Here is a 27,624-nt window from a genome sequence, read left to right on the forward strand (position 1 = left end):
CCGTTCGAATCCAGGCTGTATCACAACCGTCTGTGATTGGGAGTCCCATAGGGTAATGCACAATTGGCCCAGCGATGTCCGGCTTTGGCCGGTGTAGGCCGTCATTGTAAATAAGAATTTGTTCTTAACTGACTTTCCTAGTTAAATAAAGGTTAAATCAAAAATATATATTTTTAATTGAATGTGTGTTTTGGTAGTGACAAAAGGTGGGACAGCATATTTTTTGAGAAATATGTTTAAAAATAAATACAACTATTGAAATACAGTCTACTGATCTAATTAATGTAATAATATAGAACAACAAGATGTTAATAATAGTATAAAGAAATTGCTTTATTTTCAAACATGAAGTCAGGGTTTGGGACAGCCAACCCTCAATAGAAATAGGTGATGACTTCGTACTATATGAATTAACAATATGTTGGTTATTGAATTGGATTGAATTAAGTCTTATTTTTTTGGGGGGGGGGACAGCAATTTACACCACTTCTGTAGAATTCCTCATTTCCATGCAGTTTAAGACCATCCCAGCATCATGCTAACCAAATAAACTACTGCCTGTGCTAGGATTTTCTCAGCTCCTCTGGTTGGTTCAAACTATTAGGTCTGGTCTGGTTGGGTTTGGCCTCCTGTGGTAGCCGTGATTCTGCCATTCCAGAAGGGTTACACACTGACGAACCCCACTCTGGTCTAGCATGGCTTCCTTCCTCTGAGGGGGACTGGCTGTGTGGCTTTCTTTCACAGTGAGAGGCTGTTGTGTTTGGTGTTAACAATGCTCCTGTTCCTTCTCTGTCCAGTTAAGGAGAGGCTGATAGACATACTCAGCCACATGCCTCAGATGACTGAGTTGTGAGATTGAAATTGTTGCGAGTGTGATTCAGCAGTTCTAAAACACACACACACACACACACACACACTAAACTAGTGTTCTTATTTACTCATCTCTCTGGCATGCCACTTTGATGGGTCTATAGGAGTAAGTCACAAGATGTTTTCCCAAGCAGCAGACTCAAGCTAGACACCCAAAAGACTGCAAGTGCGCTAGTCCAATGTCACTTTGATCGTACCTGCATCGTTCACCAGCAGCCCCAAACATCTAAAGAACAAGCTACAAACCAGCAAAAACAAGCCAACCTGTTCTGAGCAGCAATGAATGAATGAATGAATCAACAGATGAATGAAGACATTTGTGCCTCTTGTTTACGCCCTTCAGAAACACACACGCTTTTGTGCCCGGTTTTCCATTGAGGCTTACTACCGTTTGGTTGGACAATAGCCCCCAGAGCAGCTGTGGCACACATTAACCCTGAAACTGCCACCACCTCCGGGGGCGTGAAACGCCTGATCAGACCAGCACAGTCATGTCAGCTTTATAATGCCATAACTAATGCAGCTTTTTAGTAGGTTCGGATCAAAGACCAGATTCAGTTCTATAAAGCCCACTACTACACAGCTCAAAATAAATACTGTAGGCCAATTGCTTCAAATTGACTTAGATCCATTTGAATTGAACTAAAGATCTATTTCAAATGTGCCAATGGATGAAGTGACATTGAAAAGGATTGTGAAGTCAGGTGACAGGAAGGTTTACAAAGGGGTTTGAACATGATCTTGGTGTGTCACTACAGCACAAAGGCAACAAACAAAGCACCAGTTCTGACACCAGAAAATAGATGGACAGCCACAGGTTTCCTCTGTCACCTTTGACACGGAGAGTAAGCATGCAAACGTGCGCGCGCTCACACACACACACACACACACGCACCTGTCAGAGCACTCCCCCTCCACCACAAGTATGTGTGTGTCTGTGTAGCCCTCCCACTCCTATTTAATTAACACCCCCCCGCCACTCATCCACTACTAAGATGTGGTTTCAGTGAGCCGGCAGATAGCAGACACAGGGCCGTGACTCACAGCTCACTGACACAAAGATCCAGGGGCTCTGTAAAGGGGCTCTATCGTGTTGCACTGTGTTCTGACGTGTTTGGAGGGTTGGCCAGCGGTCAACCACCTGGCCCCTGCCCTGACTATAGGCAGGTATGTACAGATAACTTGTCAGCCACAGAGCGACACCACTACTGCACTGCCTTAAGTTACACTGAGTCTCTGTGACTGGACAACAACTGGTGTGTGTGTGTGTGTGTGTGTGTGTGTGCGTGTGTGTGTTTCAGAGGAAGTGTCAGTGTGGTTGTAATGGAGTCTGGTCATGTGAACTTTGTTTCTCTGGATGAATGTGAATAACTGCATACATAAATGTCGATAGTCATCAAAACTACACAACTTTTAAAATCCTAACGTCGCTGAGCCTCTCCCATTAAAACGACCGTCTTTCCTGACGTTTTTTGTCTTGCCAACGTAGTGGTGTGCACACTAAACAATGTGGCACAGACAGGGGGTCACACACTACAAGATTCTTCACTTGGTCATGAGGATTCTCGATACCATGCTGTCTCACAAAAACAAGGATGTGATTAGATAGCTAGAACGAGCTGTGGCTCAAAGCAGCATCAAACGTTTTCAGTCAGATATCCACGTTTGCCATACAGAGGTGAAATACCTTGCCAATACATTTTGAATTGAATAACATTGTGTGTAAAGAGCTTGTCAGAGCTGTAACGATTTGACACTTCGGCAAGTACAAATGTAGTCGTCGCTCCTGTTCGAGAGTCTACACACATTCTGGGTCGATGAGAGAAAACGTATTCTCACTGGCTTCTTCTCTGGCGAGCTCTCATTGGCTATTGCTGATCACCGTTCTCAAATGTTGTCGTTGCATATCTCACACTACAAGAGCCTTGCAGATTGTGCCAATAAAATCAAACATGTTTGACAATTTTGGGACGTCTGGACGGGATCGGTAGCCCTCAGATTGCGTCTCTGACCCCCTGGAGATTTTGCCTCCGATCTCAAAAACTTTTTTGGGGAGCTAAATCAGGGCACAAATTGCGTATTGTACACCAGGCTTAACTAGACAATAGTCCAGCACTGATACAACTGAGTGGAAAGATACTGCAGATCTTGGTTGGCGTGATCTGAGACAGTTGTCGTTAATTTCAGCTGTGTTGGTCATCATAATTACCAACAGTAAAACTTAATTTCAGGGGAAATCTGTATATGCTATGCAAACCTTTCGACAACGTGTAATTTAGACAATCCTACGCGAGGCTGGATATAGAAAACTACAGAATGTATCCTTTAGTTAGCCAATCCATTGGGTTACTTCTGAAAGATAAGACATGGTAAATCACACTGCTTAGACAAGCTACAAAAAGAGTGTTTTTATTATCCCATGTACAGATAGCATTTTCTGGAGGTTTAGCTGCCATTATGGTGATAGTCATAAAGAGCGCGCACACACAGGTCGTTCCCACGAAATGAGTGCCTTTTGCGTCCCTTTGATAAGTAGAAATTGTGCATCAAAGCTTGCTGTAATTGAAGTGCCCTTTAATATAGACCACATGGATAATTGAATAAAGTGCCCCTAGCGCAGCATTTTGACATGTCCCTTTGTGCACCCTCGGTGACTTCCAGGAAGATTTGAATCCACTTAATCCCAAAATGTCTCCAAGTTTCCCCATCATTATAACACCTCAGTTATTTTTTTTGCTTCAACAAAGTCATTTCTGGAAATTAATATTGATTTCATGTGTCCCTCATGTTCAGGTCAACCCTGAACTCTCATTTTAATGTGGTGAAACTATTATTTAAAAAAATGAGATGTTCTAAAGAAATATTAGACATCTAACAGTCTAACCATAGTGTAAAAGCAGATGAGCGAGTTTTACTCCTTTTGGCCATGTTCTGGTGTTTTGTGGTGGAAAAGTGAACGGGTCAAACATAACATGTAAGCCACAGACAGACAGGCTAGAAATGTTTTAACAATTATTTATTTTTTGTGAAGCTTACTTTAAAAATTGCCCCTCCCTGTTGCACACAACAAACTTTTATTCCCCCTGTCATATGGGGATTTATGGCTGTTTAAAGATGAAATCGTCAACCCCGTTACTTTATTTGGCACTTAATAGTACTACTACAGTATTTTTTAAATTTAACATCGAGATGGGAAAACTTGTTTTTATGAAGTTGAACACGTGCTCTTCATGACAGATTGTTAAAATGAGGTGAAATCAAGTTACACTACTCACAAGGCACCCAATTGGTGGAATGACCTCCCCCCCCCCCCACACACACACACACAAAAAGGACGAGTCTCAGAAATAGCGGCGAGAGGGTGGGTGGGATTGGGACTACCCTGGCCTGGTTGCGTTTATCCAAACACAAATGTGTTAGACTTGGAATATAACGTTTTTTTGTATACATTGTTGCTGTTGATTTACTGTTAATCACAGCAATTTTCTAAGCTGCCCATAATTACTTAATGACAACAGCCATTACTGAATGCAATTTAATGGTGGATGACTCAAATGAGCTCTCATCAAAACTATTTACAGCTTCGCCTAGATTTCCCCAAGTCTCAGTCATCCATTCCAGGCCCATTAAAACTAGATTTAAATGGTATACTGACACATCGTCCGTGGTTGACACTAGAAAACACACTATAGAATCTTCCATGATTTAGGAGGACATCACAAACACACACAAAAACTGCTCTGGATGCTGTGACGAGAGGGCAATCCCTCAGTCTTCATCATCATCATCATCATCATCATCGTAGTTGCTGATGGCCTCAGGTATAGTACAAAGACGTAGATCTGTCTGTAGGATGTGTGTATTCTGGAACCTAAAGCCCCTGGGAGTGGAGACTGTTGTGTCCGAGATCCAGCTATTGGGGAACCACGCCTCAGCAAGTCACAGCGACTCTCACCCTCCCCCTTCCTTCATCCCTGCCTCCCCTTCTCACGTGGCCTGGCACAGGGAGAGACAGAGACTCCCCACCCCACCCCAGGCCCCTGCTGTGAGAGCTGTGCCCGCTGTGTGGGTGGAGGGGTAGAGAGTGTTGGTAAAGAGGAGACAGGCTGGAAATAAAGGCCTGTGTTGCCGGAGCAGATGGGCCAGAATCAGGAGTGCTGAGTCATGTGTCTGAGCTGAAACTAAACACATACACACACTAGGAGAACTATAGTCATCACAGCCTCTCTGCCTAACCTTGAAATCAGATCTACCCTCTGGTTTTGAGATGCATTGACAACTCTATTGTTTTCAAGAGCAGTTACCCTCTCCCTCTAAGCAGCTTGGTGAATCATGAGTCCACTCCAACCGAAGGCAGAAGAGGTGTGTGTGTGTGTGTGTGTGTGCATGTGTGTGTTTCTCCAACAGCCAGTCGTGTCCATGTACACTACCGTTCAAAAGTTTGAAAGAAATGCGCCTTTTTTGTCCATTAAAATAACATCAAATTGATCAGAAATACAGTGTAGACAATGTTGTAAATTACTATTGTAGCTGGAAACGACAGATTTTTTAAATGTAATATCTACATAGGCGTTCAGAGGCCCATTATCAGCAACCATCACTCCCGTGTTCCAATGGCACGTTGTGTTAGCTAATCCAAGTTTATCATTTTAAAAGGCTAATTGATCACTAGAAAACCCTTTTGCAATTATGTTAGCACAGCTGAAAACTGTTGTCCTGATTAAAAAAGCAATTAAACTGGCCGCCTTTATCTGGAGCATCAGCATTTGTGGGTTCGATTACAGGCTCAAAATGGCCAGACACAAAGAACTTTCTTCTGAAATGCATCAGTCTATTCTTGTTCTGAGAAATGAAGACTATTCCATTGTGAGAAATTGCCAAGAAACTGAGGATCTCGTACAACGCTGCATACTTCTCCCTTCACAGAACAGTGCAAACTGTCTCTAACCAGAATAGAAAGAGGAGTGGGAGGCCCCGATGCACAACTAAGCAAGAGGACAAGTACATTAGTGTTTCTAGTTTGAGAAACAGACGCCTCACAAGTCCTCAATTGGCAGCTTCATTAAATAGTACCCGCAAAACACCAGTCTCAAAGTCAACAGTGAAGAGGTGACTCTGGGATGCTGGCCTTCTAGGCAGCGCTGCAAAGAAAAAGCCATATGTCAGAGGGGCCAATAAAAATAAAATATTAAGATGGGCAAAAGAACACAGACACGGGACAGAGGAAGATTTGAAAAAACTGTTATGGACAGACAAATCTAAGTTTGAGGTGTTCGGATCACAAAGAAGAACATTTGTGAGATCCAGAAAAAAATGAAAAGATGCTTGACGCCATCTGTCAGTGCATGGTGGAGGCAATGTGATGGTCTGGGGGTGCTTTGGTGGTGGTAAAGTGGGAGATTTGTACAGGGTATAAGGGATCTTGAAGAAGGAAGGCGATCACTCCATTTTGCAACGCCATGCCATACCCTGTGGACGGCGCTTAATTGGAGCCAGTTTCCTCCTACAACAGGACAATGATCCAAAGCACAGCTCCAAACTATGCACAAACTATTTAGGGAAGCAGTCAGCTGGTATTCTGTCTATAATGGAGTGGCCAGCACAGTCACCGGATCTCATCCCTATTGAGCTGTTGTGGGAGCAGCTTGACCGTATGGTACATAAGTGCCCATCAAGCCAATCCAACTTGTGGGAGGTGCTTCAGGAAGCATGGGGTAAAATCTCTTCAGATTACCTCAACAAATTGACAACTAGAATGCCAAAAGGTCTGCAAGGCTGTAATTGCTGCAAATGGAGGATTCTTTGACGAAAACAGTTTGAAGGACACAATTGTTAATTCAATTGACAAACATTATTTATAACCTTGTCAGCGTCTTGACTATATTTCCTATTCATTTTGCGACTCATTTCATGTATGTATTCATGGAAAACAAAGACATTTCTAAGCGACCCCAATATTTTGAATGGTAGTGTATACTCATTCTCTCCCAGTCTCACTGTGACACAAACACAAAAGGAGACAAGTGCAGCCAATGTCAGTGAGCAGGAGTCTCCACTTCACTGTCCGAGTGAGTCAGTCAGGATTGACTCTACCTCCCTATGCTGGGTGCTGATGGTATTACATACTACCAGGAATATATGGAATCAGCAGTGTTCAGGAGAATGCAACATTCTGTACATTTCAGACAGTGATGACTAAAGTCACTAAAAAAGACAACCTTCTATAACACACACACACATATATATCTCACTCCACTATGTCAGACAAAGGAAGTGAAAGTCACATGACAATACTCATGTAGTGAAATAGTCACATGCTTGCTGACACCAGAGTAATGAATGAATGTGTCACATGATGACACTCAGTCACAGGACGCCTCATAAGCAGAGCCCTTTATGTCCACAGGAAGCTCTGGTTGATGACCTCTCAGTGACTTCCTATAGGAATGCTATAACTCCAATGGTCTTATGCTGCATTCACGTGCTAGTCGGAACTAGGAAACTCCGAATTGTCATACTTATAAACTCGTAGAAACATGAGCTCTGAGTATCCCACTTGAAAGTATCATAATCAACCAATATGAAGCTTTACGCAAATAACTTCCATTAATTTTAGGCCCAAGTTTCCAATGGCATGTGAACGCAGCATTACCTCCTAAAGGAGAGAATGCCCAGCAAACTGGGAACCTTTCCAGGATATTAGCTAGGATTCCCATTAAATTCTACTTAGTGTTTAGAATTTTCTGCTAACATTCAATAACATGTTGTGGACACATCTGTAACAACCACCACAGAACATTCCCAAAAAGACAATGTACCAATAATGTTTTCCCAGCAAACCAAAATTGGTTCTGTGAAAGTTCCTAAAAAATTTGATAGGTTGCAGCAAATGTTCTCATAACACAAAAACTGTCCAGCTATGCTGATGATTTTACAATGTTCGTTTAAAACATTTGCCTGATGTTCTTTAAAAAGTTCCCAGAATGTTTCATTAGGTTGTGGAAACAGTCTGGTGGAAACATTGTGGGGACATCACAAAATATATGTCCCAAAACACAAAAATGGTTCAGTTATTCGGATGATTCTACAATGTTTCTTTTAAAGTGCAAAAAAACATTCACCTGATGTTGCAAAAACATTCCAAGAACACATTTAATCTGTTCTTTAAAAGGTTCCCAGAATGTTTTAGGTTGTGTGGATTGTGGACAAGAGATAGTGTTTTTGAGTTTTTGTGTTCCCAAAACACTAAAAAAACTGTCCAGTTGTACTGACATTCAGATAATCTTTATATCAGGGTGCAAAAAACATTGCTTTGATGTTGCAAGAATGTTGACGTCACAGCCTTTCAGAATTCTTTAAAGGTTCCCAGAACATTTTATTAGGTTGTGGGAACAGTGTGAATACATTACAAGAGATACAGTGCATTCGGAAAGTATTCAGATTCTAAAATGGACTAAATAGTTTTTTCCCCTCATCAATCTACACACAAAACCCCATAATGACAAAGCAAAAACAGTTTTTTAGACATTTTTGCAAAAGAAACATTTGTAAATACTAAAACTGAAATATCACATTTACATAAGTATCCAGACCCTTTACTCAGTAATTTGTTGAAGCATCGTTTGGAGTGACTACAGTATCAAGTCTTCTTGAGTATGACGCTTCAAGCTTGGCACACCTGTATTTGGGGAGTTTCTCCCATTCTTTTTTGGTACTCTTCCCCAGATCTGTGCCTCGACACAAATCCTGTCTCGGAGCACTACACACAATTCCTTCGACCTCATGGCTTGGTTTCTGCTTGGTAATGTCAACTGTGGGACCTTATATAGACAGGTGTGAGCCTTTCCAAATCATGTCCAATCAATTTACCACAGGTGGACTCCAATCAACTTGTAGAAACATCTCAAGGATGATCAATGTAAAGAGGATGCACCTGAGCTCAATTTCAAGTCTCAAACCAAAGGGTCTGAATACTTATTTAAATAAGGTATTTGTTTTGTCATTATGGGGTATTGTGTGTAGATCAATGTTTTATTTATTTAATCCATTTTAGAATAAGGCTGTTACGTAACAAAAATGTGGAAATAGTCAAGGGGTCTGAATACGTTCCGAATGCCCTATAGGTTCCCAAAACACAAAATATGCTCAGTTGTGATGACGTTATTAAAAATGTCGAAGTTGCACAGGACATGTTGAAATAATATTCTTGTGATATTTGTAAAGGTTGCACAGAACATTCCCACAATGTTGCGTAATGTTCCACAATTTCCAAATAAGTCAGTTATGACGTTCATAGCATATCTGTTTTAGGTTTAACATAATATTCCATTGATGTTCATTTTACCTTGTCTTGGAAATCCTTAGAACAATTCAAGAACATTTTGAAAATGTTATATTTAAGTTTGACCTAATATTACCACAACATTCTCAGCATGCAAATGTGTAGCTCTTCAAAGCATAAGAATGCAAATTGGAACACATCCACATTATGTTTCTCTCCAGATTTAATGGCAATTTGCATTTGAGGACTGTATTATAGGCCCACTAGAAGGTGATATAGACACACATGCCATTTTAATTTCATTATACAAACACAAACATATTTTTTACACTTAAAATACAGTGTTACTAGTACACAGTATTACTAGTACACAGTATATGAAGAGGATGGGAACATTTTGTCCTGATTTGGGGGTCGAATATGGTCAAAAAAACACAATAGCATTGTTATCGCCTGGTAATGCAGAGGATTAATGATCTGACTGTAGAGTTGAAGATTTCAGGTTCAATCCCACAAATTCCTTAACCTTGTTTCTGTAAAAAAAAAAATATATATATATATGTTTAAGGTGGGGGGGAATGAGGCTCAGACATAATCAACCAAAAATAAAGAATGTCTTTATTTCGTCCAGATTTATAAATCCAGTCAGAAATGCAGAATTTAAATAGAACTGTTCAACTATAAAAAACACACCCAATGGAAGTCCTACTTTGAAAAGCTTAATATTGTCCCGTCTTATTTTTCACTCCGGACCGCTGCTCCCGAGTGGCACAGTGGTCTGTAGTGACGCCTCAGTGCTTGAGGCATCACAACAGACACCCTGGTTCGATTCCAGGCTGTATCACAACTGGCCGTGATAGGGAGTCCCATAAGGCGCCCAATTGGCCTAGCGTCGTCCGGGTTTGGCCGGTGTAGGCCGTCATTGTAAATAAGAATTTGTTCTTAACTGACTTGCCTAGTTAAATAAAGGTTAAATCATTTTTCATGATCTGAAAAGCAAAAGTGATCCAAGATCAGCACTCGTAGTCTTGGATACCTTGTAAATATGAGCCCAGATGTACGCAGCATATAAAGAGGATGGGTGAATAACCCAGTTACCATTATTTCCCCGGGTCAGATATGTCTAAGAAGACAAAAAAGGATGCATGGAATTCCTGATTTCATACTGCCATGGCTATATCGTGAAAAGAACAAGAGCTTTCCTGGTGGTGCAGAGGATAAAAAAAACCTGGCTTGTGAACCAAACCAAGCAGATTGTCAACTTTTGAAGTGTAAAAAAATATAGTTGTGTTTGTATGATTAAATGCTGTTCAAATGTCCTATGAATTAAAATGCCATGTGTCTCTATATCACCTTCAAATGTGAATCAAAAATCAAATCAAATTTATTTATATAGCCCTTCGTACATCAGCTGATATCTCAAAGTGCTGTACAGAAAACCAGCCTAAAACCCCAAACAGCAAGCAATGCAGGTGTAGAAGCACGGTGGCTAGGAAAAACCCCCTGGACGTCCATTAAACCTGGAGAGAAATATAATGAGGATGTATTCCAATCTGCTTTAAGGAGCTACACATTTGCATGCTGAGAATGTTGTGGTAATATAAGGTAAAAATTAAATCTAGAATTTTCTAAATGGTCTTGACATGTTTCTGAGGACCTCCAAGACAAGATAAAATGTATATTGAATATGTCAAACCTAAAATAAATAGGCTATGAACGTCATGACTTATCTGTAAATTGTGGAACATTGTGGGAATGTTCTGTGGGAATATTCGTGCAACATCCCAGACAACTCCCATGAATTAATATAATATTCCTGGAACCTTTAAAGAAGTTAGACCAGGTGTTCTGACAACATTCTTACATTATAGGAATGTCATCACAACTGAGCATATTTTGTGTTTTGGGAACCTCTCTCGTCATACACACACAATGTTCCCACAGCCTAATGAAACATTATTGGCACCTCTAAAGAACAGACTAAATGTTATTCTGGGAACATCGGTGTGACATCAGGTGTTTTTTGCACCCTAAATAAATATTGTAGAATCATCTGCACAACTGGACAGTTTTTGTGTTTCGGAAACATATCTTTTGTGATGTGCCCACAATATTCTCACCAGACTGTTCCCACACCCTAATGAAACATTCTGGGAACCTTTGAAGAACAGATGACATTTGTTTGAGGAACATTCTTGCAACATTAGGCAAATGTTTTATACAAACATTCTATAATTATCATCAACGGGACAGTTTATGTGTTATGAGTACATTTGCATGACCTAACCGATTTTGGTTTGCTGGGTGAGCTTGTTTAACATCGCAGCCAACAGTGCAGGCGACTGTCGACTGAGTGATCTGCAATGTACCTTGCATCATAAATACCTACTCATTATTATTTGTAGATCAATCAGTCACAATTTACCCATGATACATTACAGTTTTGTTCCTCTCGAACATGGCCAGTACAGCTACATACATTGCATGCAGCGTCTGACTCACATTCACTGACAAATGTCGCCATCTACTGCTCACAGAAGGTAAGGGGCATGGGTTCACAGTGAACCCCCTCAACCCAAGCAGGAAAGCTGCATCAACCATTGTGAAGAAGAAGGACCGTATCTAGAAAGAGGAAACAAGTCACGTTGACAAGAAAGCGGTGAATTGGGGAAGCATAAACAGTGTGCGAGCTTTCCGGTTCTTTACAAGTATTCTTTATTAGCCCAGCACCTACATTTTTAAGGATGTGCGTATGACCACAAACATTTCTATAAACAAGTCGCTGCAACCATCAAACATTGCAAAAATCATTACAAACATTCATATGGTTTCCTGTAGTAGTGAGCATTTCCTGTAGAAGTGAACATGGACAAGATAGATTAGAGAAGGAGCAGTGTTCTAACCATAAATCTATGGTTCTACTGAGGCCTCTGTGGGTAGGGGAGCACAAACTCACAATGACTCAATTCAGCCCCTGCAATAGCCCCCATAAATCCAGCTGTCTCAATCAGCTCCACATTCAAAAGCAGGAAACTTGAACGGATTCCTCAAACAGCACTGAAAATCTACTGATCCATCAATAAGGCCATAAGATGGCGACGTCCTCTTTTGAAACAGACAGGCGTCTTGGAAAGTAAGTCAGGTCACCCAACAAAAATTTGAATATAAAAAATGTCTCAAATGACATTTGAGTGTGCTCTCCATGACACAGAATGGAGGACAGTTTCCAGTTCAGCTCCACTGGGCGATGCAATGGGACTGTGACTGCGCTGCTCCCAAATGACAGATGGGTGGCTAAGTGTTAATAATGCTCTCAGAACAACTGTAAAGACTACCAGATGTTTGGGAGCCCAGATCTTGAGCCAGCCAGCCCCCATTTTTCCGCTCCGCACTGCTGCTCAAAACAGGGAGAGAAGGGAGTGAAGAGGGTGGAATGAAAGAGAAAAGAGAGAAGAGAGAGAGAGAGAGAGAGAGAGAGAAAAGAGAGGGAGAGCAGAGGTGGAAAGAGAAAGAAATGGGAGGGAGGGACAGAGAAAGAAAAAAGAGAGCGATAAGAAAAAGAGAAAAAAGGAGGTAAGAGGTTGGCTATCCTTGCATGCACTCAGTCAGCGGGGTCATTGAGTGCGCTCATTATTTCTTGGACTGCCTGTCAAAACACTACTGCTACCCGCCTTTCCGCCACAGTGTGTGCCTATTCACTGAGGGAAACTTAACAACACAGTGTTCTACACACACACGCACACACCTAACACACAAATGCATGCAGTGATGCACGCCAGCACGAATGCACACAAAAACACACACTACCCTCTGAGACACAGGGAATCTCCTTGAACTTTTAGCGATGTTCCAACTTCCTATTACAACTCTCTTAGCAGTAACTCACAAAACATCAATACCGAGTCTGAGACAGACATACGCAGTGGGACTGACTAAGTAACATCATACAAACAGGATATTTCAACCTGAGAAGTAACGAGGATTTGGATGGTATATGAAAGTGTTTATAGGCTAGCTGCAATCTGAGCCTCAGCAGGCATTTCTATGGTATGAAATTGTCGTACGGCTCTCTCTTTTTGAATATGAACATGCATTTGCATGGTATATAACAGTGTTCTGAGGCTATCTCTGACCATTGTGGAAATGTGTAGTTGCATGGTAAATGAGAGTTCTTACCAGGTACAGGAGGAAGGTGTGCATGCCAGTCCCCAGTCCCACAGAGGACAGGTTACCCAAGCCTGCCCAGTAGGCACACCACATGAAGCTCTTCAACATGTGCTGCACACAGGGGACAGACACACAGACAGAGAGACAGCGCCAGCTTCACTGAAGACAGAGAGACAGTCAGCCATGGGAGACTCAGGCAGAGTGAGAGAAAAACGAAGTAGGAGAGACAGTAGGAGGTTGAGCGTGTGCACTGTGTGCACCCTACTCTGTTCTAGAGAAAGGAGGGAGGGCCAAGAGTGAGAGAAGGTAAACAAGGCAGAAAGTGAAAGTGCGCCACAGAAAGAGAGGGGGAGCAGTGGGGAGAGGGTGAGAGAGAGAGAGTGAGGGAGGGAGAGGGGCAGAGAGGGTGAGAGACGGCAAATGAGAGAGTGAGGGAGATAGAGAGGGGCAGAGAGGGTGAGAGACGGCAAATGAGAGAGTGAGGGAGGGAGAGAGGGGCAGAGAAGGTGAGAGACGGCAAATGAGAGAGTGAAGGAGGGAGAGAGGGTCAGAGATGGTGAGAGAGGGCAAGTGAGAGAGAGAAAGAGAGGCAGAGAGAGCAAAAGTGAGAGAATATCAGTTAGTGCCTGCTGTTGAGAGTTTTAGAGGACAAGCCCATAGGGTAGGAGTGTTCAGATTCAGAACAACACAGACAAAAAGAAGAGCAGAATAATTGTTCTTCTACAAGGAAGTCAGCTCTTGCACAACTCTCTCTCTTCCCCCACCCATCTCTCCCTCCATCCCTCACTCCATTGATAGTACACTATATAGACCAAACACCACCTCGAGCATGGGCAAACGGGTTGTTTTCAGGAAGAGCCAGTGATGTTGTAGATTACGGGAACACTGTGGAGTTTTTTTGGCACCGAACTCATTTCCCAGAAAACCCAAGTGAACACAGGAAAAAAAAATGTACATGATAAGCACCAGCAGCGTCTCTCATGGCCTATTAAAAAGTCTGGGTGGGAAGTGCCAGCCATGTCCAATTGTTTTCAGGGTTACCAAGAATTAATGACGTAACACATTAGGACTAGAGTTTAGGAGTTTAACATGGACTATAATATATTTGGTGCTACAGCTTTAAAGCAATTCTGTCTGGGTCTCTGGAGACACTTTTACTGTGGTATATTAGCTGTTCATTTGGTAAGATCTGTGTGTGTGTAATCAGTACTTTAGCTGTTCATGTGGTACAGCTAATGTACTGATTAAATAGGGCATGTGGTAAATAGGGCATGTGGTAAATAGGGCATGCGGTAAATAGGGCAGGTGGTAAATAGGGCCGGTGGTAAATAGGGCAGGTGTTAAATAGGGCCGGTGGTAAATAGGGCCGGTGGTAAATAGGGCCGGTGGTAAATAGGGCAGGTAGTAAATAGGGCCGGTGGTAAATAGGGCAGGTGGTAAATAGGGCAGGTGGTAAATAGGGTCGGTGGTAAATAGGGCATGCGATAAATAGGGCAGGTGGTAAATAGGGCATGCGATAAATAGGGCAGGGGGTAAATAGGGCATGCAGTAAATAGGGCATGCGGTAAATAGGGCAGGTGGTAAATAGGGCATGCGATAAATAGGACAGGTGGTAAATAGGGCATGCGGTAAATAGGGCAGGTGGTAAATAGGGCATGCGGTAAATAGGGCAGGTGGTAAATAGTGCAGGTGGTAAATAGGGCATGGGGTAAATAGGGCAGGTGGTAAATAGGGCATGCGATAAATAGGGCAGGTGGTAAATAGGGCATGCGGTAAATAGGGCATGCGGTAAATAGGGCATGCGGTAAACAGGGCAGGTGGTAAATAGGGCATGCGGTAAATAGGGCAGGTGGTAAATAGGGCATGCGATAAATAGGGCATGCGATAAATAGGGCAGGTGGTAAATAGGGCCGGCAATAAATAGGGCAGGTGGTAAATAGGGCAGGCGGTAAATAGGGCATGCGATAAATAGGGCAGGTGGTAAATAGGGCATGCGATAAATAGGGCATGCGATAAATAGGGCCGGTGGTAAATAGGGCATGCGATAAATAGGGCATGCGATAAATAGGGCAGGTGGTAAATAGGGCAGGCGGTAAATAGGGCCAGTGGTAAATAGGGCAGGTGGTAAATAGGGCAGGTGGTAAATAGGGCCAGTGGTAAATAGGGCCAGTGGTAAATAGGGCAGGCGGTAAATAGGGCAGGCGGTAAATAGGGCCAGTGGTAAATAGGGCAGGTGGTAAATAGGGCAGGTGGTAAATAGGGCAGGTAGTACGTTCAACACTTTTTTCAGCTTTTCAGGTCTCGGGAGACAACAGCTTTATAAAGGCTTAGGAATGTTAATTAGCAACCCCTGATGCACACACACACTGTACCAAATGAACACCTAATGTATCACAGACGTGACACACACAGACACACACTTCACCTTCTGATGTTTTCCTTCAACAGAGTAGGCGGTGGAGAAGAGGGTGACCAGCACCAGCAAAGACAAGAAATAATGTATTTGACGCCATAACCTGAGGAAAGAAGAGAGGGAGGGAAGAGGGAAGAGGGAAAGAATAGAAGGAGGAGGAGCAGGGAAAAGAGGAAGAGGGGAAGGAGGTAAAGAAGAAGATATGGGAGGGAGAAGAGGATGAGAAAACGGGCAGATGAGATGGTGGCTGTCCTTGAGCTGGCACGCAGGCTGATCCTATCCCAGTGTGTTTAAGTGGGCGTCTGGGGCTGAGGGGTGTTGGAGGATTTAAGGCCCTAATCCCTGACAACCATATTAAAGGCTTTATAGACTCCCTTCCCCTTCTCTCCTCTTGACCCACACTCATTAGGCTCAGAGTGTCACAGGATATTAACACTGGCTGGCACACACTGCGTCACAAATGGCACCCTATTCCCTATTTGGTGCACTACTTTTGACCAGGGCCCATAGGGTTGCATTGCCATTATATTATTTGTCTGTTCAGGAATTAACTGAAATGCAGTTCATGATTTAAATGTTTGTTCAATAAAATGTGAGATTATTAGGTGAATAAAGCTGACCCTTACCTTCATATTCCCCAATTTTATGCTATCCAATTGGCAGTTACAGTCTTGTCCTCACTGCAACTCCCATACGGACTAGGGAGAGGCAAAGGTCGAGAGCCATGTGTCCTCAAAAACACAACCCTGACAAACTGCACTGCTTCTTGACACACTGCTCGCTTAACCCGGAAGCCAGCCACACCAATGTGTCGGAGGAAACACCGTACAACTGGCGACCATGTCAGAGTGCAACCCTCCCCTAACCCGGATGACGCTGGGCCAATTTTGTGCCGCCTCATGAGTCCACTGCGCCACTCGGGAGGCCCTCATATCCACCTTCTGGCTCAACCCTAACCCTAACCCTAACCGTAAGCCTAACCCTAGCACCATGTCCACATGCTGGCTCAACCCTTACCCTAGCCTCAACTCTAATCCTAACCCTAACCCTAGCACCATGTCCACATGCTGGCTCAACCATTACCCTAGCCTCAACTCTAATCCTTACCCTAAACCTAGCTCCATGTCCACATGCTGGCTCAACCATTACCCTAGCCTCAACTCTAATCCTAACCCTAAACCTAGCTCCATGTCCACATGCTGGCTCAACCCTTACCCTAGCCTCAACTCTAATCCTAACCCTAACCCTAGCACCATGTCCACATGCTGGCTCAACCATTACCCTAGCCTCAACTCTAATCCTAACCCTAAACCTAGCTCCATGTCCACATGCTGGCTCAACCCTTACCTTAGCCTCAACTATAATCCTAAACCTAACCCTAAACTTAGATTCATGTCCACATGCTGGCTCAACCCTAACCCTTAACTTCAAGTTTTATTGTCACGTGCACTAGTACAGTGAAATGCCTTTCTTGCTTGCTCTTTCCAAACAATGCAGTAATCATTATCAGTAGTACCATAAAAAAATATATATTAAAAAATTAAAGTACAACAAAAAAAAACATGAGAAATAAGAAGAACACGGGAATGTAAGTAAATTATTTACAAGGTCAGTTCCAGGGTCAGTGCCAATAACATATTTACAATGTGTAGAGATACTGGAGTGGTAGGGTTAGATTTAAGATTGTACCGGTACCCCCTGTATATAGCCTCACTGCTGTTATTTTACTGCTGCTCTTTAATTATTTGTTATTTGTACACTGCTCAAAAAAATAAAGGGAACACTAAAATAACACATCCTAGATCTGAATGAATGAAATGTTCTTATTAAATACTTTTTTCTTTACATAGTTGAATGATCTGACAACAAAATCACACAAAAATTATCAATGGAAATCAAATGTATCAACCCATGGAGGTCTGGATTTGGAGTGTGGAAAACCACACTACAGGCTGATCCAACTTTGATGTAATGTCCTTAAAACAAGTCAAAATGAGGCTCAGTAGTGTGTGTGGCCTCCACGTGCCTGTATGACCTCCCTACAACGCCAGGGCATGCTCCTGATGAGGTGGCGGATGGTCTCCTGAGGGATCTCCTCCCAGACCTGGACTAAAGCATCCGCCAACTCCTGAACAGTCTGTGGTGCAACGTGGCGTTGGTGGATGGAGCGAGACATGATGTCCCAGATGTGCTCAATTGGATTCAGGTCTGGGGAACGGGCGGGCCAGTCCATAGCATCAATGCCTTCCTCTTGCAGGAACTTCTGACACTCCAGCCACATGAGGTCTAGCATTGTCTTGCATTAGGAGGAACCCTGTTTCTGACCGTTTGAGCAGACACATGCACATTTGTGGCCTGCTGGAGGTCATTTTGCAGGGCTCTGGCAGTGCTCCTCCTTGCACAAAGGCGGAGGTAGCGGTCCTGCTGCTGGGTTGTTGCCCTCCTACGGTCTCCTCCACGTCTCCTGATGTACTGGCCTGTCTCCTGGTAGCGCCTCCATGCTCTGGACACTACGCTGACAGACACAGCAAACCTTCTTGCCACAGCTCGCATTGATGTTCCATCCTGGATGAGCTGCACTACCGGAGCCACTTGTGTGGGTCTCATGCTACCACTAGAGTGAAAGCACCGCCAGCATTCAAAAGTGACCAAAACATCAGCCAGGAAGCATAGGAACTGAGAAGTGGTCTGTGGTCCCCACCTGTAGAACCACTCCTTTATTGGGGGTGTCTCGCTAATTGCCTATAATTTCCACCTGTTGTCTATTCCATTTGCACAACAGCATGTGAAATGTGTTGTTAATCAGTGTTGCTTCCTAAGTGGACAGTTTGATTTCACAGAAGTGTGAATGACTTGGAGTTACATTGTGTTGTTTAAGTGTTCCCTTTCTTTTTTTGAGCAGTGTATTTTCTACTTAACACCTATTTTTCTTAATACTGCATTGTTGGTTAAGGACTTGTAAGCATTTCACTTTAAGGCACCTGTTGTACTCGGCGCATTTGTGACAAATAAAATGTTATTTTATTTTATTTGAAATATGTATAGGGAGGGATAAGGTATGATAAACAGAGTAAAAGCAGCGTACATGATGATTGTATGCAAGTGTGTGCATGTGTGTAGAGTCAGTATGAATGTGTGTGTGTGTTTGTAGAATTTTGAGTTTGAGTGTGCAGAGACAGTCATAAATAACAATAGAAGGGTCAATGCAGATAGTAGCCATTTTGTTATCTATTTAGCAGTCTGATGGCTTGAGGATAGAAGCTGTTCAGGTGCCTGTTAGTGTCAGACTTGATGTTCCGGTACTGCTTGCCTTGTGGAAGCAAAGAGAACAATTTATGGCTTGGGTGGCTGGAGTCTTTTGGGGCTTCCTTTTACACAGCCTGGTATAGAGGTCCTGGATGGCAGGGAGCTTGGCCCCAGTGATGACTGGGCTGTACTCACCACCTTCTGTAGCGCCTTGCGGTCGGGTACCTTGCAGTTGCAGTACCAAGCGGTGATACAGCTAGTCAAGATGCTCTCAGTGGTGCAGCTGTAGAACTTCGGATAGAATCTTTTCAGCCTCCTGTGAATGAAGAGGAGCTGTCATGCCTTCTTCACAACTGTGTGGGTGTGTCTGGACCATGTTAATTCCTTTGTGATGTGGATACCGAGGAACTTCAAGCTCTCGACCCGCTCCACTACAGCCCCATCGATGTGGATGAGGGTGTGCTTGCTCCTCCATTTCCTATAGCCCACGATCAGCTCCTTTGTCTTGTTGAAGATGAGGGAGAGGTTGCAGTCCTGGCACCACACTGCCAGGTCTCTGACCTCCTCCCTATAGGCTGCCTCATCGTCGTCGATGATCAGTCCTAACACTGTTGTGTTGTCAGCAAACTTGATGAGGGTGTTGGAGTCATGCATGTCCACACAGTCGTGGGTAAACAGGGAGTACAGGAGGGGACTAAGCACACACCCCTGAGAGGCCCCTGTGTTGATGGTCAGTGTGGCGGATGTGCTGTTGCCTACCCTCACCGCCTGTTCCCAGGGTCCTGAGCTTGGTAAGGAGCTAGGTGGGGACTATGTTGTTACATAGGTATTCCTTTTGTCCAGGTGGGTGAGGGCAGTGTGGAGTGCAATAGAGAATGCGTCATCTGTGGATCTGTTGGAGCAGTATGCAAATTGGAGGGGGTCCAGGGTGTCTGGAATGATGGTGTTGATGTGAGCCATGACCAGCCTTTCAAAGCATTTCATGGATATAGATGTCAGTGCTACGGGGAGGTAGTCATTTAGGCAGGTTACCTTGGCATTCTTGGGCACAGGGACTATGGTGGTCTACTTGAAATAAGTTGGTATCAAAGACCGGGTCAGGGATAGGTTGAAAATGTCAGTGAAGACACTTGCCAGCTGGTTAGCACACACGTCCTGGTATTCTGTCTGGCCACGCGGCCTTGCAAACATTAACCTGTTTAAAGGACTTACATTGGCTACGCAAAGCAAGATCACACAGTAGTCCAGAACAGCTGGTTCTCTCATGCATGGTTCAGTTTGCTTGTCTCGAAGTGAGCCTAGTAGGCATTTAGCTTGCCTGGTAGGCTTGGGTCGCTGGGCGGCTCGCAGCTGGGTTACCCTTTGTAATCTGTGATAGTTTGCAAACCCTGACACATCTGGCGCAGTAGGATTCTAGGTGCGACAAAACCAGGGCCTGTAGGAACTGCCTTGTTGATAGTGTCGTTAAGGCAGAGCAGTGCTTTATAATGGACAGACTTCTCCCCATTTTAGCTACTGTTGTATCAATATGTTTTGACCATTCACAATCAGGGTTACTCCAAGCAGTTTAGTCACCTCAACTTGCTCAATTTCCACATTATTCATTACGAGAGGGTTTAGTGAATGATTTGTCCCAAATACAACGCTTTTAGTTTTGGGAATATTTAGGACTAATTTATTCCTTGCTACCCATTCCCAAAACTAACTGCAGCTCTTTGTTAAGTGTTGCAGTCATTTCAGTGACTGTAGTAGCTGACGTCTATAGTGTTGAGTCATCCGCATACATAGACACACCGGCCTTACTCAAAGCCATTGGCATGTCATTAGCAAAGATTGAAAAAAAGCAATTCCCTGGGGAATTCCTGACTCTACCTGGATTATGTTTGAGAGGCTTCCATTAAAGAACATCCTCTGTGTTCTGTTAGACAAGTAACTCTTTATCCGCATTATAGCAGGGGGTGTAAAGCCATAACACATACATTTTTCCAGCAGCATGATCGAGAATGTCAAAAGCTGCACTGAAGTCTAACAATCATTTTATCATCAATTTTCTCTTAGCCAATCATCAATCATTTGTGCAAGTGCTGTTCTTGTTGAGTGCCCATCCCTATATGCGTGCTGAAAGTCGGTTGCCAATTTGTTTACTGTAAAATAACATTGTATCTGGTCAAACACAATTTTTCCAGAGGTTTTACTAAGGGTTGGTAACAGGCTGATTGATCGGCTATTTGAGCCAATAAAGGGGGCTTTACTATTCTTGGGTAGTGGAATGACTTTAGCTTCCCTCAAGGCCTGAGGGCACACACTTTCTATTAGGCTTAAATTGAAGATGTGGCAAATAGAAGTGGCAATATCGTCTGCTATTATTATCCTCAGTAAATTTTCCATCCAGATTGTCAGACCCCGGTGGCATGACATTGTTGATATACAAAAATAATTATTTCACTTCTTCCACACCGACTTTACAGAATTCAAAAGTACAATTCATGTCTTTCATAATTTGGTCCGATATACTTGGAAGTGTAGTATCAGCGTTTGTTGCTAGCATGTCATCCCTAAGTTTGCTTATCTTGCCAATTAAAAAGTAATTAAAGTAGTTGGCAATATCAGTAGGTTTTGTGATGAATGAGCCATCTGATTCAAAGAATGATGGCGTGCAGAACATCCAGAGCTGCCGACTTGTTAAAGTAGAAATGTTCATCCAAATCGAGGTTAGTGATTGCTGTTCTGATGTCCAAAAGTTGTTTTCTGTCATAGGAAATTATGGCGGAGACATTATGTACAAAAAAGTTCAGATCAGCCTAAAAAAAATACATTCAAAATAGCCAGTAAGACGGCTACTATCCACTGCAGCGCCATCTTTCTCTCTCTCACCATGTGATCCACTTGCTGTAAAAACAACTTGTGCTATCCTGAACTGAGCAGCCACTTACTCTGGCAGCACAATACTCGCCTTGTGATGCCTGAGGTTCACCACATCCTCTTGTCATTAAGTAAATAAACATGTTGCCCTCAGACTCAAGAGGCTCTCAAGGTGTGCACAATGACCTCCTTTAATAAGGCCCTTACGTCAATAGAGTATTAGGTGACTAAAAACAGGGAGATCAACATAGGGATCATGTCTGGGGCAAAGTTATTCATATCAGAAACCGGTTCCATATCATCAATAACATTGAGCCTGCAGTGATACAAAGTTTGTAAAAGTATTATTCAACTGAACTCTATATAAACTCATCATATAATTCTGATAAACACTTTTTAAACTGGACTGGGCGAGATTTTTTTAAACTATTTTGGCAGAGCATCTAATTGGCGTCTTTCATAGCTACATCAATGAAGGTTGACTACTCCCTGCTTACGAAGTTGTTTTAATAAATGATCCTGTCTTGTACTGTCTGACTGTACAGCCAGGCAGACAGGATTCAGTACAGGGGAGCGAGCCAGGAGGGGAGCAGAAAGAGTCAAGGTCTGTCTGTCTGCATGTCCTTTCTCCTCATCTCCTTCTCTAGACATTTTGAAGGAGAAGGTCCGAAGGGAGCCTTGAATCTTCTCCCCAAATCTTCTCCCCAAGGAGGCGAGGACAGAGTATGCGAGGAATAGAGGAAAGACAAATTGAGAAAGAGCCTCTATCTTGTAGTGGAGACCCTGCTGCCTCCACATCTTTCTGTGGCTGGGCTGCCATATCAAGACCTCACTTTCCTCAGCAGTAGGGAGTTTGTGTGTGGGCTCAGACCTTCGTCTTCCTACAAACACCAGACTAGCTAGACTGTTTACTTGCTCAGTCTGACATGCAATAGATCAGTGTTGGGGGGATTCATGAACATAACATCTGTTTCTACACACACTATAATATTTTCTATTTCAACACAATCAATACTTTGTATTTCCCATTTTGTAACACTTATTCAATACTTTGTATTCAAAACTTTAGAATCAACACTTACTTTGTAACACTGATTCTAACACTTTATATTCAACAATATCAAAACTGAGAAGACCACACAAACCAGTCCTAAATGATGGCAAGGACGGAGGACGCACGACTCTCGACCTTCACTTCTCCCGAGTTCGTATGGGAGTTGCAGCGATGGGACAAAACTAACTACCAATTGGATAACATGAAATTGGGGAGAAAAGTGGTCAAATAAATTAAACAAATAGCAGGTGACGGGTGAGGGTCTGAGTGAGTGTCTCACCTCCACGTCCAGTCCTACAGGGTGATGAGCAGCTCAAGCAGGAAGTAGTGTAGCGTGACGAGTGGTTTCTTCCATAACACTAGAGACGCGCTTCTCACGGTCCCTTTACTTTTTCTCCCTCGGCGACAAGGAGTCTTTATCAACACATACCCACACAGTGGGGTTTGCCTTAACCGCCTCTAAAGACATGTCAGTCAGTGTGAACTGCTAGGTTGTAGCTTAAATAAACTCAAGTGATACTGTCAAAGTGCAGTGTGCAGGTTATTTTCTTCAGCCAGTGTGAAGAAAAATACTTAGGCCTACACTGTATGCTACGTCAACAATAACAATCATTCACTTTATGGCCATGGTCATATGGTGATTCATTCAGCGGTCCCTACCTGCAGACTGCCCGTTGTGCTACTCCTTGGCTGCTAGGTGCCACTGAGGGAGCTCGCAGTGAGCCCCATTCTCTGCCATCTCATTGAGTAGTGGGAGGATTGGGGGGGACACTTAGAGAGAGGAACAACAATAATCAATAGGGGATAGACTGTGGTTAGAGCAAACCTAGGGGCCTCTGTCTGTCCAGACTCTGTGGTGGCTAAGTCACGAGCAGAGGGCTGCAGGATATGGGACCAACTGTGTTGTTGGCAGGTCTAGATGTGACTGAGTAGTGATCAGAGTGCAGAAGGTGATAGTATCATTAGGTCACACAGCGCTTTATCGGGTTACCACTAATCTGCAGGACACAGCACAGGCTCCGTGAAAGCTCTGATCTCCTGGTCAGTGAGTGTATCTGTGTGTTTTGTTTTTTAAGGTCATAGATTATATGTCCGAAATGAACACAACAGACAGCCTCTGAAGAACAGAGTAGAACAGTGCAGATGCAAGGTAACATTTATAGTATCTAGACAACAGGATCATGTGTCAGAGATAAGGACCAATGGTGATGAGAGATTCTATCCTCCACATGTTTTTCTCAAGAACACACTAACAAGCCAACATTTCTGACCATGCTTCCCTTCTCAGATACTTCAGTGAAAGGATCCATCCTTCTGCATCTCTAGACACATCTGTTCTGCTACACAGTCTTTCTATGGGATGTTACGGACCAGAACCAGGCGGGAGGAGGTAAGAGTGAGACATAGCAGGGACACTTATAAACCCAGTGTCCTGTCCACCCCCATTTCTCTGAGGATATGTGTTTGTGTGTGAGAGAGACCTCAGAGTACTGGCACGCAGACTGCTCATCTCACAATCTGGTGAAAGTCTCAGTGTCACACAGCCTCTTAATCACTCTATTTAGTGCCCTCGGCTCCAATGCAGGAGGGCCCCTGGATCCAGTTTCCACATTGTCTGCTGTCTGTCAGCCCAGTCAATGTACATCATTGACTTTCATTGGGCCCATGATGGCTCTTTAGATTGTAGATAGGAATGAGGCCAGAGTAGGGTCATGTTTTTTTTCTTTGTGAAAATACAAGCTGGCTGCCTTTGGAACAAATGTGATGGACAATGAAAACGTAAAGCTGAATGGTATAGGGCGGCCTATTTTATTTTGATTTATTTCACCTTTATTTAACCAGGTAGGCAAGTTGAGAACAAGTTCTCATTTACAATTGCGACCTGGCCAAGATAAAGCAAAGCAGTTCGACAGATACAACGACACAGAGGAGTACACATGGAGTAAAACAAACATACAGTCAATAATACAGTATAAACAAGTCTATATACGATGTGAGCAAATGAGGTGAGATAAGGGAGGTAAAGGCATAAAAAGGCCATGGTGGCAAAGTAAATACAATATAGCAAGTAAAACACTGGAATGGTAGATTTGCAATGGAAGAATGTGCAAAGTAGAAATAAAAATAATGGGGTGCAAAGGAGCAAAATAAATAAATTAATTAAATACAGTAGGGAAAGAGGTAGTTGTTTGGGCTAAATTATAGGTGGGCTATGTACAGGTGCAGTAATCTGTGAGCTGCTCTGACAGTTGGTGCTTAAAGCTAGTGAAGGAGATAAGTGTTTCCAGTTTCAGAGATTTTTGTAGTTCGTTCCAGTCATTGGCAGCAGAGAACTGGAAGGAGAGGCGGCCAAAGAAAGAATTGGTTTTGGGGGTGACTAGAGAGATATACCTGCTGGAGCGTGTGCTACAGGTGGGAGATGCTATGGTGACCAGCGAGCTGAGATAAGGGGGGACTTTACCTAGCAGGGTCTTGTAGATGACATGGAGCCAGTGGGTTTGGCGACGAGTATGAAGCGAGGGCCAGCCAACGAGAGTGTACAGGGCGCAATGGTGGGTAGTATATGGGGCTTTGGTGACAAAACGGATCGCACTGTGATAGACTGCATCCAATTTGTTGAGTAGGGTATTGGAGGCTATTTTGTAAATGACATCGCCAAAGTCGAGGATTGGTAGGATGGTCAGTTTTACAAGGGTATGTTTGGCAGCATGAGTGAAGGATGCTTTGTTGCGAAATAGGAAGCCAATTCTAGATTTAACTTTGGATTGGAGATGTTTGATATGGGTCTGGAAGGAGAGTTTACAGTCTAACCAGACACCTAAGTATTTGTAGTTGTCCACGTATTCTAAGTCAGAGCCGTCCAGAGTAGTGATGTTGGACAGGCGGGTAGGTGCAGGTAGCGATCGGTTGAAGAGCATGCATTTAGTTTTACTTGTATTTAAGAGCAATTGGAGGCCACGGAAGGAAAGTTGTATGGCATTGAAGCTTGCCTGGAGGGTTGTTAACACAGTGTCCAAAGAAGGGCCAGAAGTATACAGAATGGTGTCGTCTGCGTAGTGGTGGATCAGAGACTCACCAGCAGCAAGAGCGACCTCATTGATGTATACAGAGAAGAGAGTCGGTCCAAGAATTGAACCCTGTGGCACCCCCATAGAGACTGCCAGAGGTCCGGACAGCAGACCCTCCGATTTGACACACAGAACTCTATCAGAGAAGTAGTTGGTGAACCAGGCGAGGCAATAATTTGAGAAACCAAGGCTGTCGAGTCTGCCGATGAGGATGTGGTGATTGACAGAGTCGAAAGCCTTGGCCAGATCAATGAATACGGCTGCACAGTAATGTTTCTTATCGATGGCGGTTAAGATATCATTTAGGACCTTGAGCGTGGCTGAGGTGCACCCATGACCAGCTCTGAAACCAGATTGCATAGCAGAGAAGGTATGGTGAGATTCGAAATGGTCTGTAATCTGTTTATTGACTTGGCTTTCGAAGACCTTAGAAAGGCATGGTAGGATAGATATAGGTCTGTAGCAGTTTGGGTCAAGAGTGTCCCCCCCTTTGAAGAGGGGGATGACCGCAGCTTCTTTCCAATCTTTGGGAATCTCAGACGACACAAAAGAGAGGTTGAACAGGCTAGTAATAGGGGTGGCAACAATTTCGGCAGATAATTTTTAGAAAGAAAGGGTCCAGATTGTCTAGCCCGGCTGATTTGTAGGGGTCCAGATTTTGCAGCTCTTTCAGAACATCAGCTGAACGGATTTGGGAGAAGGAGAAATGGGGAAGGCTTGGGCGAGTTGCTGTGGGGGGGTGCAGTGCTGTTGACCAGGGTAGGAGTAGCCAGGTGGAAAGCATGGCCAGCCGTAGAAAAATGCTTATTGAAATTCTCAATTATGGTGGATTTATCAGTGGTGACAGTGTTTCCTATCTTCAGTGCAGTGGGCAGCTGGGAGGGGGTGTTCTTATTCTCCATGGACTTTACAGTGTCCCAGAACTTTTTTGAGTTAGTGTTGCAGGAAGCAAATTTCTGCTTGAAAAAGCTAGCCTTGGATTTTCTAACTGCCTGTGTATAATGGTTTCTAGCTTCCCTGAACAGCTGCATATCACGGGGGCTGTTCGATGCTAATGCAGAACGCCATAGGATGTTTTTGTGTTGGTTAAGGGCAGTCAGGTCTGGGGAGAACCAAAGGCTATATCTGTTCCTGGTTCTACATTTCTTGAATGGGGCATGTTTATTTAAGATCAAATCAAATCAAATTTTATTTGTCACATACACATGGTTAGCAGATGTTAATGCGAGTGTAGCGAAATGCTTGTGCTTCTAGTTCCGACAATGCAGTAATAACCAACAAGTAATCTAGCTAACAATTCCAAAACTACTACCGTATAGACACAAGTGTAAGGGGATAAAGAATATGTACATAAGATATATGAATGAGTGATGGTACAGAGCGGCATAGGCAAGATACAGTAGATGGTATTGAGTGGAGTATATACATATGAGATGAGTATGTAAACAAAGTGGCATAGTTAAAGTGGCTAGTGATACATGTATTACATAAAGAAGCAGTAGATGATATAGAGTACAGTATATACATATACATATGAGATGAATAATGTAGGGTATGTAAACATTATATTAGGTAGCATTGTTTAAAGTGGCTAGTGATATATTTTACATCATTTCCCATCAATTCCCATTATTAAAGTGGCTGGAGTTGAGTCAGTGTGTTG

The 27,624-nt window shown here is 43.3% G+C and overlaps 1 pseudogene; it reads right to left on the reverse strand.

Annotated features, from left to right (window-relative positions):
* Window positions 1-24,226, reverse strand: part of LOC139423103 (vacuole membrane protein 1-like) — a 97,445-nt pseudogene extending 73,219 nt beyond the window's left edge.
* Window positions 24,227-27,624: the final 3,398 nt, after the last annotated feature.

Source organism: Oncorhynchus clarkii, chromosome 12 (genome assembly GCF_045791955.1).
Source record: "Oncorhynchus clarkii lewisi isolate Uvic-CL-2024 chromosome 12, UVic_Ocla_1.0, whole genome shotgun sequence".
NCBI classification, from domain to species: domain Eukaryota; kingdom Metazoa; phylum Chordata; class Actinopteri; order Salmoniformes; family Salmonidae; genus Oncorhynchus; species Oncorhynchus clarkii.